The sequence below is a fragment of the Haemaphysalis longicornis genome, unplaced genomic scaffold, assembly GCF_048455015.1.
Source record: "Haemaphysalis longicornis isolate Haplotype H1 unplaced genomic scaffold, Haemaphysalis longicornis Haplotype H1 scaffold_168, whole genome shotgun sequence".
Classification (NCBI taxonomy): Eukaryota; Metazoa; Arthropoda; class Arachnida; order Ixodida; family Ixodidae; genus Haemaphysalis; species Haemaphysalis longicornis.
This window is the reverse complement of record NW_027526274.1, coordinates 307,190-321,635: the sequence shown is the minus strand read 5'-3', so window position 1 is coordinate 321,635 and position 14,446 is coordinate 307,190.

Below are 14,446 nucleotides of genomic sequence, written 5' to 3'. Positions count from 1 at the left end.
GGAAACGAGCTCCTAACAACAGCAGCAAGCAAACACCATTCGGAAACTTCTGCGACAACTATCACTATCTCGTCGCTGCTTGCTGTTCCTTACTCCTCTCGTTTCTATTTTTACCTTTGCTGGTTGGCGATATGACGGCCAACCTCCTGTGAAGGGATTACGATACCAAGCAAGGTCGCGGCTGTGCGTGCTGGGTCGGTTCGTTGGCCCCGAAGAGCCTCGAACCCGAAAATTCGTCAGCGTGACGGTGGCGACGGTGAGATGTCGATCGAGTTCGGCTGGCGGTAGTTTCGTACGCATTGGCATACACGCTTGCGTGTTTATTCGGAACTTCAACCGTTTACTCCACCGTTTTTAGTGTCATAAAAGGAATGCGCAGTATGTTTAACGGGCATATAGCTCACTTTGCAAACTGGTAAGCCCTGCCTAACTTGCGTTTGCTTTTGCCGGCCTCCGCCAATCGCAGAGCATTCTCGTGTGACATCATAGGTTCAGCTGCGGGAAATGAGCTGGTGTGTCGCATGGTCATTCCCTTTTTTCCTAATTATGTAGCTTATTTGAGCGAAGTTTGTGTTAAAAGTGGTGTCAGTGTTGTTTTAACGAGGCAATCTTTCGAATGAACCAAACTTGTGTTTTCTCTTCATGGCTCCTTTAAAGGTAACGGCCCGTACAGGTCTATGCCTACTGTGTCGAATGGAACAGAAGGGCAAGGAACCGGCTGCAGAAAACCGGCAGGAGGTGTCGTTTGTGGCTTGCGCTGTTGACACAACGCGCAAGAGGCGACGTGCTTGGCGACGCTCGTGGAGAGGCCAGGCCAGAAAAATCGACTCCGAACACGGTCATAAGTCTTCTGGAAGCCAAGGTGCCCTTTTCTCTTTATGGCTCCTTTAAACAGAGAACCCACGTGAAGTTATATAGAATCATTTTGCCGGAACAGGTGCCTGGGGCCATTTGTTCCGGGACGATTTGTTCCTACTTTCAAGTTGGGACAATCGGTTACCGGGCCATAAGTTCCGGGACCATAGGTTCCGGGACCATAAGATCAGGGCCATTTGCTCCGGGACCATTTGTGCCGGGATTATTTGCTCCTACACCCCTTTTTGTGTACCAAGGATACACACGGCACATCTAAAGAGGGCAGAAAAGGCCAGATTTTTACCTTCCTTTCCGAGATCGACCCGTGCCTCTCACAGCTTGTTGTTGTCACCTTCTTCCAGGGACGCCGGAACCTCGGGGTTGGGGGTAAGGGGGTAGGAGGGGCCAGATACCCCCCAATAATTTTAATGTCCGGGCTCGCTCCCCCCCCCCCCCCTCCCACTTCCTGCAACATTGACATTTTGTTGCGCAACTTACGATCTCCAAGTTTATATAAATTTGCCTTCGTTCCTGACGTCAGATTAGCCAATTTTGCGTTATAACACTCACAGCCATGACAACAGTCACGGATTATGCAACCGACATGGTGACGCTGGTCTCCGTGGCGGACATTGCGCTGAGGTAAAGGAACGCGGGAGCTTTTTTTCGTCTCCATAGGCCTGCAGTCACCGAAATTTCTTGTGCGGGGTTACAATAGGTATTGTAATTGGTGAAGCAGGGCTTGAGAGTGAGTGGAGGTGACAAACTGTACAAACGACTGCTATTGACCCGTGAGGAGTGCTTACGAGACTCAAAGGTGACGGCGAGCTTTGTCGGACTTGGCAGTAATGCTGTCGGTGACGGCGGCAAGCGAGATACACCTGCTATTGGTGGGTGAAACTGAAGAGAAACCGGTAAGCGGGATTTCGTATTTGTTGTTGATAAACTTTATTGGCACACACACACACAAAAGACCGCCAAAGTCCGGGGTTCTGAAAGGAAAAAAAATTATGTATACAGACGGGAGGACCTGACGAATGTGAGCCACCAGACCTCGCCACCAGGCCGCTCGGTCTGGTGCCTCCGGCGGCGCGAGCCAGTCTTGGAGAGAAGTGGGAGGAGGTGAAAGGGACTTAAGATGAGTTGAAAGTAATGGTTGTGAACTAGAACATCCGCAAAAAACATGCGGCGTATTGGCAAAGCAGAACACTTAGAGCACCGTGCAGGGCTGCGATGGCCTTCTAATCGATGTAGTATGTGTGGGGTTGGAAGGCTGTCCGTTTGCGCTTGCCGGATAAGACAAACATCTGCTCGGGGTAACAGGTGAGAGGGAGACGATAGAGTCTGGCTGTTTCTGACTAATTTGTGTACAGTCTGGCGTCGATGTAGACGGGCTTGTCGCGCCTGCGCGGGTGGGTCGAAAGGGTTGGCCAGGGCGTCTCCGAGTCTCCCGGTTGGGACGGAGCACGGGAGAGCTGATGCGCCAGCTCGTTGACCGGGACGCCTGCGTGACCAGGAACTCAGAGCAGCACGTAACTAGTTCACCTTGGTTTGGCCAGATAAGTGTAGGGTGTACGCATCATATTGATGGGAAGCAACTGCTCCTGGAACTAGCGGAGAGCATCCTGACTGTCGCTGAGAATCACGTGGTTACCGGGAGTGTCTAAGGATAAGATGGCGTCAGTGATTGCTTGAGCCTCGAGAGACAGGACGAAGGAACGCCCGAGTATCTTTTCTGCAAGGGCTGGTGCTCAGGGCGAACAACTATTGTGACCCCGCGTGGGTCTTTGGGGGAGAAGGAGGCATCTGTGTACGTAACTGTTGCTGATTCACCGTACCGGTAGCGAAGAGTGCATATTCGAGCTCGACGGCGTCCTGGATGTGAGGTTGCGGACACGTTGATTGAAATGGTAGGAACTGTTACGCGAGGGAGAGGATACCAAGGGGGGTATGCCCACGTAATGTCGGGTAAGGACGATACCTCGTAATGAAGTGAGGCTAGAAGAAGACGGCCATGCCAAGTAAGCTGGAGACGAGGGTGTTGGGCCGCCAAATGAAGATCAACTTGATCTGACAATGACGCGAACGGCTGAGCAGCCTGCAATTTAGCGAGAGGGGCGTATCTAGGTACCCCTAGAGCCAGTTGGGTGGCCGGCCTGAGGAGCCGCTCAAGCTGGGATCGCTGTGATGACGTTATTTTTACGTATGGCAGGGCGTAAATAATGCGAGTATATATTAGAGAGTGCACAATTCGCGTAATATCGTGTTCTCGTAGGCCTTGGCGACGTCGCGTCAGCCGGCCGATTATGTGAGTGAGTTGGGTAATTTGAACCTTACATAGATTGAGCCACTGTGAGGCCTTCCCATCATCCTGCAGGTCAAAGGCGAGGACGCGCATCCAGGCCTTACGTGTAAGAGGGGGGCATCAATCGTGAGTTCTATTTGAGAACGTTGGTCGCTAGCTTTAGCCCGCAAACGCTCGTCAGTGACCACTAAATACCCAGATTTCTGCGGAGATAGTGTGAGACCTACGCTAGACCCGAAAGAGTGGACAGCATCAATGCCAGCCTGAAGTGTGTCGGAAAGTTCAGCTGGGCTGCCTGTAGAACACCACAGGGCTATTTCGTTAGCGTACAGTACAAAGGAGAGATTACGAATGGAATGAAGGAGACGAGGCAGGGGGCGAAGTGGTAAATTGAAAAGTGTAGGGAAAGGACAGATCCCTAGGCAGGGGGCGAAGTGGTAAATTGAAAAGTGTAGGGAAAGGACAGATCCCTGAGGAACGCCCCTGGTAGTAGTCCAGGGGGTTTGGCGGTAGTCCTCTAATACCAGAGAGTGACATCGTGTCGTCAGAAAATTGTGAATATAGTTGTACAATCGGGAGCAAGGAGTAAGCATCCGGATTTGCTCCAGAATGGCAGAATGAGAAACTGCATCAAACGCCTTTTGGAAGTCTAAACTCACGATTGCTCTAAGTTGGGCTGCACTCGGATATGCGTACGCCTCTTCTTGGATTCGCAGCATTGTATCCTGTGTTCACCTGTGAGCGCGGAACCCAGTCATATTCCAGTCAATGAAATGGCTATGTTCGAGAAGCCAAGTGAGACGATGCAGGACCATACATTCCATCAGTTTTCCAACACAGGACGTAAATGAAATTGGGCGTAGACTGTTCAAAGCAAGTGATTTTTCTGGTTTTGGGATGGAGCGGATGTAAGCAGTCTTCCATTCAGGGGGGATAGAGCCGGTTCGCGATGCTTCATTGATGAAATGTAGAAGAATTTCTAGAGCGGAGTCCGGAAGGTTCTTTAATTGGGAGTATGTAATCATGTCCGGTTCTGGTGTTGTATGTCGTTTGCAATCGGTGAGTGCTGCGCGCCGTTCAGCAAACGTAACTTCTGCGTCAATAGGTTCTTGAGATGAACAAGTGACAGGAGGTGGGGGCAGAGGCAAAGAAGGAAAAGGAAAGAAAGACGCTTGAAGTTTGCCAGCCAAATCAGCCAAGGTAAGACCTGTCTGCAGCCGCAACGATGTGATGTGCGTGGATCGTCGTGCCTGTCCAGACATAGAACAGATAAGCTGCCAAATTCGAGTTGTATGCAATTTTCCACTCAGAGAGTCACAGAAATACAGCCAGTTGAATGTTTCAAGAGTGCGCGCATATTCTAGAGCCTCCATTTTGAGGGCATCGATGCGTGCTTTGAGGTTGTGATTGCGCTTATTATTCCGCTTATATCGGCTCATAAGCGCATGACGCTGGTCCCAAAAGCGTAAGAGATGTGCATCAACTGCCGGACATGTGTCAGAGAGAGCAATAAGCTTGGTGTGGTGTCGAGAAGCGTCAAGAATTTCCAAATTCCAGGTACTTAAATCAGATATCGCAGCCGTATCGATTGAGTCCGGGAAACCACTCCAATTAGTGAGGCGAGCACTTCGCGGTGACGGAATTGAAGCTCCATTCAAGGGTACAGTTGTGTGAATAATATGATGATCACAGCCAAGATAATTATCTTGGACTTCCTATATAGTCGAAGGTAAGCCTACCGCACAAGTAAGATCGGGAACCGTATCTCTTTGGCAACTATTGCTTTGTCGTGTGGGATCGGAGTTGCTGAGTTACCCGCCTTAAGGGTTGACCTGATGGTGAAGTGTAGGTTTAGAGCCAATCGGCAATGTGGGGCGTTAAAATCCCCAGCCCAAACTTACCTACCCACCCCAAAGCGGGTCTCGCCTTAGGAAGCCAATACGAATTCATGACAACCAGTGGTGCAGAGCATCAAGGAAATTGAGTGAGAGTAAGGACCGATTCCGACGTCGTTGAGTTGTATGCGGAAATACAGAGTTTTAGTAGAGCGTTTGTTGTCTTTGCGTACGGTAAACGCAAATTTTTTGCGTCACGCTACGTGAACACCGCGCGAGGAGTTTTAGTAGAGCGTCTCAGCAGTTTTGCCCCGAACTCGCCCCGCCGCGCGGCAGCAGCCGCGGCAGGAGCGCGTCGTGCGGGAGTGCGCAGCGCAGGAGCGCATCGCGCGGCCGTCGCGCCACGTCGCGAGGCCCCGCCTCCTGGGCGGCGATCACGTACGGTGCAGCTGGCGGAGCAGCTGCCGCGCCGGCTCGCCGGCGCTCAAAGTCCGCTCGTCGCGAGCGCTCGGCGTCCAGACGGAGAAGCGCTAGCCGCTCGTCGCCACGACGCAGCAACGACACGAAGCAAACGAGAGCCTCCCCGGAGACCGTGGAACTACGCAAGATGGTGAAAGAGCTACAAGCCACCGTACACGCCCAGCGAGTGACCATCGAGCAGCTCACCACGAAGCTCGAAGAGCTATGGGGGCCAAAGTCGACCACGGGGTCAAAGCCCGCACCCGCGGAGACAACGAACGCTACCCCGGCGGAACGTCCGAGCCGGGCGACGAGTTGGAAGCAACCGCCGCCAGTGAGAGACCCGATGCCGAAGCCGGCGGAGGAGCGACGGGAATCCCCGGCTCACGAATACTACATAGAAGAGGAATGCGACGAGGACGCCGACGACGTGGGCTCCAGCGTGTCGGTCTCCGCATCGAACGTTCTCGACCTGAGCAAGACGCCGGGCTACGCCGGCTTGAACAACCGCATCAGAAGAATAGAAAGCCAGATGAACCGCTGGGGTAGAGACCTCGAGGTCCTGGAGAAGAGAATCACCAACAGGCTGATGCAAGCTTTCCAGCAGCAGATGCAAGCCTTCCAACAACAGATGCAAACTGCTATCCAGCAGCAGATACAACAACAATTCAGCAAACTGACGGCACCCGCGTGCGGAGTCGTACAAGAACACAACAACCAGGTCACCGTCAACGTATCACCATGATGACGACGGCCCGACATCGCACCTCGCTACGAATCTGGCACTGGAACGCGAACGGCTTTCGGTGCCGGAAAGCGGTACTACAACAGCACCTCCGCACCCTGGCGCCGACGGAGCAACCCGACGTCATCATGGTGCAGGAAACTCACGCGGAAGACGCCGGCGCAGTGTCCCTGCCGGGCTACAGGACGCACGCCAGCCCGCCGAGCGCTCGCACCTGCGGGCGCGGAGCGGCGCAGGGCGTGTGCACCTTCGTCCGAAAGGGCATCGCGTTCGTCAAGCACGACGCACTCATGGGAAGCCGCGGCAGCGCGATCGAGCTATGCGCGACGGAGCTGACGGTGGCCACCGGCAGACGCAAAGGGAAGAGCACGAGCACGACCGTGATGGCGGTCAACGTGTACAGCAACCCGCAGCACCGGCAGCAAAAGTTCAAGTCACTACTGCACAAAGCACGCGGAGCGGTCTCCGCATGCGATGGCGCCGTCGTCGTCGCGTGCGGGGACTTCAACGCACGACACAAAGAGCTCGGCCACGCCGATACTTCGGTCAAGGGCCGGGACCTGCTGGAGGACGCCGCGGAAGCGGACTACGTTCTCCTCACGGACCCATCGCACCCCACGCGCATCGGCACGTCCACAGTCAGAGACACTACCCCTGACCTGGCGTTCCTGCACTTGCCCGACGACCGGACGGCGAGCTGGAGAAACACGGGAGTGAACCTGGGGAGCGATCATTACATAATCGAAGTCGTCGTCCCGCTCCGACCCAACGCCAGAGGCGGTGACGACACCGGAGGCGGGAGCATCAAGCACCGACTCACAAACTGGCACGAGTTTCGTACCGAGGATTTGGGCGAGATCAAAGACATCGAAGAGTGGTCAAGAAGCATAGTCGCGGCCGCGGAGAAGGCGACGACCGTCACGGAAACGTCCGAGGAGACCGCGCGCATGGACCCCCGGCTCGCGCACATGCTGGAGGCGCGACGCTCGCTACAACAACGATGGAAGCGGCAGCGGCACAACCGTGCCCTTCGCAAGAGAATCGCAACGCTCGGCCGAGAAATCGAAAAGTACAGTCGCCAGCTATGCGCGCAGCAGTGGTTCGAGCTGTGCAGCGAGGCCGACGGCCAGCTCCACCGGGGCGGCACGTGGAAACTCCTCCGCCACCTGATGGACGAAAGCCAGAGTAAAGAGTACCAACGACACCGGCTCGCGCAGATCATGTACGCGGCGACGAAGGCGCTCGGGGAGCGGGAGGTTCACAAGCGTCTCAACGAGCGCTACCTTCCCGAGACCGCGAGAGAACGGCACGGAGAATATGCCGGCCCGCCCAACCCCTCGCTCGACAGAGACATCGAGGTGTGGGAAGTCCGGCGCGCGACCCAGGCCCTGAACTGCCGGTCGGCGGCGGGCCCGGATCGAGTCACGAACAAGGCGCTGCGCAACCTGAGCGACGCGGCCGTAACCTCACTCACGAAGTACTTTAACGAGCGCTGGCGAGCCGGCAGCCTCCCGCGACAGTGGAAGACGGCCAAGACGATACTCATTCCCAAGCCCAACAAGCCGCCGGGCATAGAGAGCCTGCGCCCCATCTCCCTCACGTCGTGCGTGGGGAAGGTGCTGGAGCACGTTCTCAACGACCGGTGGCAGCGGTACCTGGAGACGAACGACCTGTACCCCGACTCGATGCTGGGATTCCGCTCGCGTCTGGGGACGCAGGACGCGATGCTACTGCTGCAGCGCGAGGTGCTGGCCCCGCCAACGAGGCCGACCTCGGACAACCGCGCCATCCTGGGCCTGGACCTGCAGAGCGCCTTCGACAAGGTGAAGCACTCGGCGATCCTGGCCCAAGTTTCCCGGCTCGGCCTGGGACAGCGTTCCTACAACTACATACGGACTTTCCTAACCGGCCGCACGGCCCGACTGGAGGTGGGCCAAACGCAACTAGAAGAGCGAGAGCTGGGCAGCGTCGGCACGCCGCAGGGCTCGGTGATCTCGCCGCTGTTGTTCAACTTGGTCATGATCGGCGTGGCCCGTCGCCTGGACGAGCTGCCCGACGTAAAGTATACGATCTACGCCGACGACATCACGCTGTGGGTGTCGGGCGGCAGCGACGGCCACATCGAGTCGGCGCTGCAAGAGGCGGTGGACGGCATCGAGGAGAGTCTGCGCGGCACGGGTCTCCGGTGCGCCCCGGAAAAGTCGCAGCTGCTGATCGTGCCCCCGTCGGGCCGGTATCACAAGAAGGCGTCGGCCGAAGCGGAGCGCAGCATCGTGGTGCGAGCGAGCGACGGCACGGCCATACCCAAGGCGACGAGCATACGCGTTCTCGGCATGCACGTGGACGCGAGCCGCCGCTACAACACCACCACCGTGGAACGGCTGATCACGAAGATGGGCATCGCCACGCGCCTCGTCAAGCGACTGGCGACGCGAGCGCGCGGCATGAGAGAAGCGAGCCTGCTGCGGTTGCTGCAGGCGTTCGTCGTGAGCCAGGTGGCTTACGTGGGAGCGTTTCACGAATGGAGGACCCAGGAACGAGCCAAGATCGACGCGGCGATCCGCAAGTCATACCGGGCGGCCCTGGGCCTACTCAACGGCACGAGCAACGCGGCCCTCGCGTCTCTGGGAGTGCACAACACGCTCGCGGAGATCAGCGAGGCGCAGAGAGTGGCGCAGCTGGAACGCCTGGGGTCGACCCGGACGGGCCGGAGACTGCTGCAACGCGTAGGACTGGGCTGCCCCTTCGAGGAGGAGGACGAGCTGATCCCGCTACGAGACGACATAGCCAACAGCGTGGTGGTGCCCCCGCTCCCGAAGAACGTCGCGCCGGGACGGAACTCGGAACGGAGAATGGCGCGGGCGTGCGCGCTCGCCAAGGAGTACAACGAGAGAGGCGATGCGGTGTTCGTGGACGCCTCCAAACATCGGGACCGAGACGACGCCTACGCGGTGGTGGCGGTGCGAGCCGCCACGGGAGAACTACTGAGCGCCGGCAGCGTGCGCGCCAAGTCCGCCAGACAGGCAGAGGAGGCGGCGATCGCGCTGGCCCTGCTCCACCCGGGGACGAAGACGGTGTTCAGCGACTCCAAGTCCGCGATAGCCAACTTCGCCAGGGGCACGGTGTGCAAGACGACGATGCGCGTCCTTTCCGGCATCGGAGAGGGAGCGCGCAGGAACACCAGTACGACCATCCGGTGGTTTCCGGCTCACATGGGCCGGGAGCTCCGCAACGGCCACCGAAACGTCAACGAGGTAGCCGACGCCGCGGCCCGTGATCTCGCCACGTGCCGAGCCGCGCCAGCGACGGACGCCGACGTCGACGAGGAATCGAGCGAAGAAGAAGACTACGACGCGGAACCCCTGACCACGTACGGCGCGACGCTGCGCTGGTACAGGGAAGAGAGGAGGGCCTACCCTCCGCCCCATCCGGGGCTCGCGAGGAGGGAGGCCGTGCTTCTGCGGCAACTACAGACTCGGACGGTGCTGACGCCGGCGCTCGCGCGCCACATGTGCCCGGACCTGTATGAAGACTGTGTGTGTAGTGTTTGTGCGCGAGTGACCGCGGACCTGACCCACCTGATGTGGGGTTGTGAAAGACACGACGCGAGTGACGGGAGGCCGACCCTCCCTCCGGACGTTACGGACTCGATCGGCTCTTCAGAGCGCGAACACCAGCTAAGGGCTATCCAGCGGTTCGAGGCTGCACTGGGCAAGCAACGGCGAAAGGAGAACCCGCACTCCTCTCGGCCTCCTCCTGCGGGAGCGAGGGCTAGGGGAGACAGCGGCGGCACTCCAAGTAGCCCGCGCCGACCAGACGCAGGCCTCGGGGTCGGCCCGACGCCGCAGTGAGCGGCGAAGACTACGGGACGGTGAAGCCCTGCGAGCAGTAGTATTAACTCTATGCCTGCGAGGCCTGACCCGTCCCCGACTGCAGGAGATCCAATAAAGTCCTTTCTCTCTCTCTCTCTCTCAGCAGTTTTGCGTAGCCACACGCTATAAGGCCCCTAAAATTACTAAGGTAGTGCCATTCTATGATCTCGCCGCCTTTCACCCTCACCCTAGCTCCTTTCCTCCTCTGTGTTTTGCTATTTCCTTTTCTCCGGCCAGCCCCGCCGCCATTGGCCAACAGAAAAGTCACGTGGTATTTTTCTTCAGCCTCCGCCACCGGGTCGTCTCTCCGATGCCTCGCCGGCTAGGACATTGCGCAACACCGCCGCTGCGGCGCCATTCCTGGCTGCCGAGATGGGAGGGAGGAAGCAAATCTATAGGTTAGCTGGGAGTAGGGCAAGTAAACGTAATAAAACAGGCAAGTCGGTTGCTGACAACCGACGCCCCGATTCAAAGGGAAAGTCACTAATCATCATCATCATAATCATAATCGAGCCACTGAGCTTCAGTGTCGGCTTGATCGTAGGCGCCAGCTAATAGCAAAGTAAGAATTAGCTGTTCGTTCCGAGCAAATGTCACATCGGTGTCGCTTTATGTTGCTTCTCAGTGCCGATGTGTTGTGCCTTAAGGAGCGCGAATATCGTTGGGGAGGGCAAAATACTTCGTTATTCCCCTCGGGAAAAGCGACGCAGAAATGAGAAAAGTTTGGTTGCATAGATTTGAACGGGCATACTTCGGGCCGACGCTGCCATCACTCTTTCGCGAGGTAAGTTTCTGAATGCTTGTTCTTGCTCTTGAGCGGAAGCTTGAGCGGTCAGTTACGAAGAAATGCGTATTCCCTCCGCGACCATCGTCCACCCTTTGTTCTTAGAAGGCATTTTGCACGGAGCAGCGAGTTCTTCCCGTCGTAAGCTTTGCTTTGGATAAGAGACCGTGTATTTGTCATGTGTGCACTTAACTTCCAGCATAATTATCTGCGGCGTAGCATGTTCAGTCGGTTGTCGTAAGGTTTTCGCGACGCGAGAATTGTTCATCTGAATTCGCGCTTGTTTTTGCGGACGGCAGCTTGCGTCTGACCATGTGGCGTGTGCTTTCCGAGTGCGTGTAAGCTTTGTGGCGTGAAGTAATGTTTTGTGTGTTAGCGACCCGGGTCCCCGAACGGGGCACCTTGAGCAATCTTGGTGACGGTACTTGCGATACCGCGGACCCCGAGCCCCCATACTCTTGCTGTAATCTACCGTGGCTACGGGTTGTAAGGTGAAGGGCAGAAACCACAAACGGTGGCCGTCGGAGCCCAGGTCAAGCTCCGGCGGATGGGCTCCCTGTCTGTTTACCAGGCAGGGAGCTCCGGGACCTCTTAAGCTATCAGGGTAAGGCTGACGAAGAAAGTACCCCCGTCCCCTGCTTTTATACTATGCCATATGGTATTTTAAAGCTCCCCTGCCCCCAAAACCTGATCGGTCCCTGAAAAGGGGCCGCACCGAAGTATCTTTTTCCCCAATGCCATCGGTAACCTTTCCTGAACCGGATCATTTTTCTCGATTTCTTGTGATGGAATCCCTCATCCAACCCACCCTCTTGAATCTCAGTCAGTCTTCTTGATTGCAAAATATCTTGCAGCCATGATAGGAAAGTCGTATAAGTGCAAAAAACAAAGGTCTGGTGAACTCCTCAAGCAGCAGTCCACAAAGCTTCTAGCTCAGACTAGACTGGCTGATCTAGACATCAGGGTCACACCCCATCGGAGCCTCAATAGCTCGCAGGGTGTGATTCCGAGCCAGATCTCCTGAATGAAACGGATGCGGATCTCCTTGCCGGCTTGAAGGATCAGGGCGTCACTGCCGTGAGACGCATCATCATCCGCAGATACGACAAGGCGATTCCCACCGAGCACATCATCTTGACATCTGACCGCGCAGTTCTCTCACAACATATAAATGCAGGTTTTATCCGGTGCTCAATACGTCCCTACATCCCGAACCCGCGGCGCTGTTTTAACTGCCAACGATTCGGGCACGATACGAACTCTTGCAGTGGCCGAAAGACGTGTGCAAAATGCGCGGCGCATGATGATCCGAGCGACAACTGCCCATCTGACACTCTCACTTGTGTGAACTGCGGGGGGCCGCATGCAGCGTACTCCCGCAAATGTGAAAAATTTCAAATGAAAATAAAGTTAATAAACATCAAGGTAACTGAGCCCATCACCTTCCCAGAGGCGCGGAAGACGTTCGCCTCTTTCCCCCTGGGTAGGTACGCCGACGCAGCTGGCCGGGGGCCGTAGCGGCGTCTGACCTGGTCAGCGAGTCTCACCTGGTCCCTCCCCCGCCCTCCGCTGGGTTGCTTCAGGCAACCCAACCCGTCACCACGCCGCTAGCGGAGGCAGCCGTGGTTGTGGTATCAACCGTTTCTGTTGGGACCGATGCCGCTCCCGCCGCTCCCGGCTCTGCCTCCCCGTTCTCCAGTACGTTGGAGGGTGCCGAGGGGATGGACACAGGAGGCCCAGCATCGGCTGTCACCGCACCGTACCGCCCGTGCCACCTCTGGCACCCCCGCCGCCCTCGGCGGTGGCGGCTCAAACAAAGGTTCCCCGAAGGGGGTCCAAGTCCTGGGGGCCCGACCCGTCGGGAACCCCGCTGACATCTGACGAGGAGATGGATGTCGGGCCGTTCCTGCCTGCAACGCAGCGCAAGGAGCGGCCTCCGACGTCCAAGCCTACAGAAATGCCCAAAAGCCCAATCGCAGAGTAACAGCCCTGAAAGACGACACATGAGCACACACACACACACACTCAAGTCATTCTGAAATGTAAATAATGGGAACAGAAAACATCCAATGGAACTGCCGAGGCCTCCTTAGAAATCTTGACGATGTGTATGAGATGCTGCATGTCAGTCAGCCAAGTATCATGTGTCTCCAAAAAACTCACTTCAATTCCAAAGAGACAAATTTCTTAAATAGGTACATGGTATTCAGAAAGGACACGGTTGGCTGCACCCACTCTTCTGGCGGTGTGGCCATTGTCACCCAGAAATCATCAGCATGCTACACTCTCTCTTTCTCTCTTTAAATACTGTCCTTGAGGCTGTAGCGATCCGTACGATAATATTCAATAGGTTTATAACGGTATGCTCCATTTACAACTCTCCTGATTTTGCACTTCTGAGCACCGATTTCGAGGCACTGGTTCACCAGCTGCCCGAACCATACATCTTAACAGGCGACCTTAATGCGCACAACTCACTTTGGGGCTCCTCCAGAACGGATGCCCGAGGTCGCCTGGCAGAGAAGTTTCTTACATCCTCCGGAGCATGCCTTTTCAACAAAAAGCAGCCTACATACCATAACTTAGGACACAATACATACTCACATCTTGACTTGGCTATTAGCTCCGCAGTTCTCTTTCCATGTCTTGAGTGGGGTGTGGGCATGGACCCATATGGTAGTGACCACTTCCCCACCTCAGTAACATATACAGGTAAGGGCCCGATCAGTCCACCTCCCCAGAACAGGTTTAATGAAGGAAGAGCAAACTTGAATACATTTACAGATTCATCTAAACTACACTACACGTCCATAACACACCTACACGTAGAGCAGGCAACCCAACTACTCACGGCGCAAATCCTCGACGCCGCCGAAAAGTCCATTCCGAACGCCTCTAGTGCCCCGCGCAACCAGCGGAGGCCATGGTGGAATGAGGAATGTAGGCGGGAGCGAGAGGCCCAGAACAAGGCGTGGGGTAGCCTTCGTCGGTACCCCACGTCGAGTAACCTCATCTTGTTCAAACGGGCCAAGGCGTTTGGGAAACGTGTGCGCCGTGAGGCAAAACGCGATAGTTGGCGTTCATTCATAACATCAATTAACTCCTACACAGACACACGGAAGGTATGGACACGAATACGCATACTCATAGGACAACAAACACACAGCCTGCCTCTGGTCAGCACAACAGGGGACACACTGGAAAACCAGGCTGACACTCTCACACAACACTTCCAACACGTGTCCAGTTCAGCACACTACACAAACACTTTCATGAAACACAAAGCATTGGCCGAAAAGAAGCCTTTACTAGATAACAATAGGTCAACATCTTCTTATAAGTCAGAGTTTTCGCTGCATGAGCTGAGGGCTGCTCTGAGCGCGTGTAAACCCCCAGCTCCAGGCCCAGACAACATCACATATACAATGATATAACACCTACACGGAGACACACTTGAAACACTTCTACAACTATATAATAAAATATGGCTTTCGGGGCACATTCCACACTCTGGGAGGGAGGCCATAGTAGTGGCTTTCTTGAATGACGGAAAGGACCCGTTGTCCCCCTCAAGCTACCATCTTATAGCCC